The sequence below is a fragment of the Denticeps clupeoides genome, unplaced genomic scaffold, assembly GCF_900700375.1.
Source record: "Denticeps clupeoides unplaced genomic scaffold, fDenClu1.1, whole genome shotgun sequence".
In the NCBI taxonomy this organism is placed as follows: Eukaryota; Metazoa; Chordata; class Actinopteri; order Clupeiformes; family Denticipitidae; genus Denticeps; species Denticeps clupeoides.
The window spans coordinates 2,961-7,500 of record NW_021630040.1 but is presented as its reverse complement, the minus strand read 5'-3'; the positions used below and the strand labels follow the sequence as shown (position 1 = coordinate 7,500).

Below are 4,540 nucleotides of genomic sequence, written 5' to 3'. Positions count from 1 at the left end.
TCCATGTTGACGAGGTTGAACTTGTACCCGCAGCACTTAGATCAGGCCGCCACAGTCTGTGTGTGTGTGTATGTGTGTGTGTGTGTGTGTGTGTGTCAGTTTAAAGTGGAAAGTCCCTGAGTGTTCATGAAGATGTTCCAGAGTCTGGCAGTGAGGGCCCGGATGCTCCGGTACCTTTTTCCGGATGGTAGGAGGGTGAAGATGCATGTGAGGGGTGTGTAGAGTCCTTCACGATGCTGGTGGCTTCCCTGGTGCAGCGTGGGGGACATTTCAACACCGCTGGTGTCCTGCAGTAAAATGGCGGGATGAAGCCTTTATCTGATCAGATCTGATGAAGTTCATCTGCATGTAGTTTGGCACCTGATATCGGTTAGTGGGGAGGACTTGGACCACCATCAGAGTATCACTTCACCCACCTGGGATCCACCGAGCAGGACACACCACCTGCTGTCCTCCCTGGTCCAGAGGCTTCGCTGCCCATTTCGCCACGGCAACCTTCCAGTAGGTCCCCAACCCGAACGGCATCACACGCTTCACAAAATGGCTCCAGCGAAAAAGCAGCTGGGCTGTTCCGCTGGGCTGTTCCGCTGGACTGTGCCGCTGGGCTGTTCCGCTGGACTGTTCTGCTGGGCTGTTCCGCTGGACTGTTCCGCTGGGCTGTTCTGCTGGGCTGTTCCGCTGGACTGTTCTGCTGGGCTGTTCCGCTGGACTGTTCCGCTGGGCTGTTCTGCTGGGCTGTTCCGCTGGACTGTTCCGCTGGACTGTGCCGCTGGACTGTTCCGCTGGACTGTTCCGCTGGACTGTTCCGCTGGGCTGTTCCGCTGGACTGTTCCGCTGGACTGTGCCGCTGGGCTGTTCCGCTGGACTGTGCCGCTGGACTGTTCAGCTGGACTGTGCCGCTGGACTGTTCCGCTGGACTGTGCCGCTGGACTGTTCCGCTGGACTGTTCCGCTGGACTGTTCCGCTGGACTGTGCCGCTGGACTGTTCCGCTGGACTGTGCTTTACTGCAGTATGCAAAGTTCCTTCTCATGTTCACGTACCCTGATATATCCTCCGTCCCCCCCGGTCAGCTTGCAGACCGGAGGTCAGCAACCCGCGGCTCTGGAGCCGCCTGCGGTTCGTTCATCCTCACACGGTGGCTTTGGAAAGCGGATTAGATTTTTTTGGGTTGTTTGAAATATGAAGGTTGTTGTGATCTTGTAACATTAAAATGCTGCTCAAATGCGCCACAAACGGCCCATATTTCTCCAGCTTTTTGATGGGCTTGTCCACAGGGGTGTGAATCGCGTTTGTAATAATTTGCATTTGCAGTTTAAATGCAGAGTTACATTTCCAGCATTTACCAGACGTCCTTATCCAGAGGGACTTACAGTCAGTAGTGACGGGGACAGTCCCCCCTGGAGACACCCAGGGTTAAGTGTCCTGCTCAGGGACACGATGGTAGTAAGTGGGGTTTGAACCTGGTTTTCTGGTTCATATGTGAGTGTGTTCCCCGCCATTTAGCTCGTAATAAAACGGCATAAAAAGCGGCGTTCTGGCAGCGTTCACCAACCCATCCGTCACGAATCCTCGGAACTTCCACAAGCAACACACGAGCCTCGATTTATTCTACGCAGCACCAAAGTAAAACTAATATATGCAGTTTTATCTTCATTTTACATCGCGGTGTACCACAGTAACGAACATCTTGAGGGCGGGACCCTCTTCCTGTTTACAGAGCCCCCGTCTTCACTCCCGCGGGAATAAAGCGGCATGATCATCACTGACGGGATTCGTAACCGAATGAAAAGCCATTACGGGCTGAAGAACGGGATACAGCTGCAGGGGTCACTCGCCGGGGGCCCGACGGGGGGCGCGGGCCTTTACTGATCCATCAGTAAACATCATTCGCTTCTGCACAATTGGACCCTGAAGGTCGTTTCACACCACGGCGTCTCGCCGAGCGTCCCGTTACCTCCTGACGGAACCGATTTGCATTTCTCCCGTTCAGCTCCATGCACAACGACACCACAAAGATCCTCCAGATACTGACATTCACTTCACTGGACCGAGCGTGGCCTAGCGGGGACGGTAGGGGACTGAGGTCCCCACATGCTGCTCCCCGGGCGCCCACTGCCCACCAAGGGGACACGTTTTCACCGTGACACCGCGTGCTGTCTCTTCCCTTTCACTCTCCAGCACAGAGAGCCCCTTCAGGCCTGGAGGTGCTCCCACATGCACCAGGACCTGCAGTCTTAGTGAATTTAACACAGAAACAAGATCTTCCACATGAGAACTTGCTGTCTTGATGCTCAGCGTGAACTGGAGGTTGTGCTAATGAGCTACGATCACGTAAACGTTCTCAGCCAGACCTTCAGCCTGTATTAACAACGATGAAAATGCTTCATCCGGAACATGTCGTGTAGATGATGAATGACGGGAGCAGGCCTACCTGGCGTGAGCAGAATGACGGAGGTGACAATCAGGGAGCAGATGACCAGGATGACCAGCAGAGCGATCGCGATCCCCTTCCAGTTCCTCTGGGGAGGGTTACTCCCGACCAGCTCCTGCGGAGAGACAGAGACACGTTGGGAGGGTAAATGGAGGACGAGAGAGAAAGGGATCCTTCAATAGCAGGAAAACACCAGCCAGAGAGCATCCGTTCACCAAAACAAAGGAGGAGATGACTGCTGGAGCATTTCTAATGAACCTCCATTCTCCAGGCCCACCGTCACTCATGCAGACAATTCCTCAGACGGGGCAGAGACTCATCGCTCAAGCTGAGGGAACCATGCCGAGCACGTTCAAAGATGGAGATTACAACCATTCCTCTGACTTCTCCCTACTGGAGCGAACTGGTCCTCCTACAACCTTGTCTCGGCCTTCAACCCAACATGGAGGACAAAAGGGGCTCGTACATTTACATTTACTGCCTGCTCTCTCCGATCATCTGCCTCCGTGCTACGGCGTGCCACGCCCTGCCCTCGGTGGATGATGCCACCTTGGTCGTGAAGGCTCTGCTCAGAACAAGAGGAAACATGAAGAGCCTTGGACAGATGATAGGAGAAACAAGCAGAACCCAAACGGTCCAAAAAAGAGCTGGAAGAATTCCAGGAGGACCTCCGTGGACTGGAGCACCGCGGCCGGGATTGAACCGCCGTTATGTAACCAGTAAATAACCGCGGCGTGGGAGAACTTTCTAATTAGAGTCGGTGGGACCTGACCGGAGGGAGATGCTGTCGGTACCTGTAGTTACGGTCTTAATTAACGTGACGGGACCGCGGCCCGGTCATAGCGGCGCCGCTCGGGGCCGCGGGGCTCCCGGTGACCTTGTTCCCTGTCCTAATTGAATGAACCCGCCGCAGACATCATTAACCCGGTGATTACTGCGCTGTTTACCAGAGACTCATTACGTCTCCGCTTGTACAGAACCTTCACGCTCGCCGGCCCTCAGCGTCCACTGTCCCTGAGGGACAATGAGACAAACACAAATAGAATAAAGCAACTTTTAAAAGGGGTGTGGCTTGTTTGGGTAGTCCCTCCCCCTTTTCCTTGTTATAAAAACCTGCATGTTCTTAAGAAGAAGTTGACAGTTTCAGGTTCAAACGCCACCACTGTGTCCCCGAGCAAGACACCCCAGGGGGGACTGTCCCTGTCACTACTCATCATGAGGCGCTCTGGATAAACGCTGTACATGTTAAATATTCACACCGGACAAATTTATACATTTACAAAAATTACAAATGATTAATGCACATTTGCAGACTCAACAGCTTTAACCCCAATTCCGGCCCTCCATGACCCCTCAGGCTACAGTTAACCCCGCGAGGGACCGGAAAAGTTCCATGATGCCAACCAGAAGGCTAAATTTAGAAAGAGAATGGAGAAGAAAGGCCTTCTTCTCCGTCTCCACTGATGCCGTCAGTCAAGGCGACAGGTTCCCCCACTTTTTCTGCAATGACGCGTCGAGTTGCAGCGTGGCAGCTGCTGCTCTCCACAGCGTCCTCCACCGCTCACTCTGATCCCTCAATTACCGACTTCCTGCAGCGCACACACCTCCAACGCAGGCCCCGCCCCAGAGCGCTTAAAAGACGCAGGGGGCGGAGCATCAGCACTTTGACCTGACATTACCATCCGATTGGCTGAACCGCAGACAAGGCCTGTGTAAACAGTGGCGGCGAATCGATGCCACCCGAAATTGGCGCCATATGTTGCTAGGCAACAGCAGCCCGTTGATGAACTTCATGGCGTCGTGGAAGAACTGTTTCTATTGATTTTTATTAATGATAAATTAACTTGTTTTTCTTGCCGGGTATTTACCTGCTAAAATTTACTCCTAAGTGGCGCCGACTCTGAAGCGGCGGCTCAAGGTTCCAACCGTCTCCCTGCTGCGGGGACACGCTTCATCCTCCGAGATTTGTTTACCGGAAAGAGGAGAATTGTAGAAAATGCAGAAGATCCGGACACTAAAAAAGCACCACGACACCGATCATCTCCAGCGGCGCTCCGGTGGAAGCGAGGAGAGGAACGGAGTGAGACGGGGACGGGGACGGAGGGGAG

The 4,540-nt window shown here is 53.8% G+C and overlaps 1 long non-coding RNA gene across 1 annotated transcript in view; it reads right to left on the bottom strand.

The window, feature by feature from the left end:
* Positions 1 to 2,601, bottom strand: part of LOC114781360 (uncharacterized) — a 19,836-nt gene extending 17,235 nt beyond the window's left edge. Inside the window, exon 1 of the long non-coding RNA XR_003747640.1 lies at positions 2,433 to 2,601. This is a non-coding gene — a long non-coding RNA (uncharacterized LOC114781360). The remainder of the gene's footprint in view (positions 1 to 2,432) is intronic.
* Between the last annotated feature and the right edge of the window lie 1,939 nt (positions 2,602 to 4,540).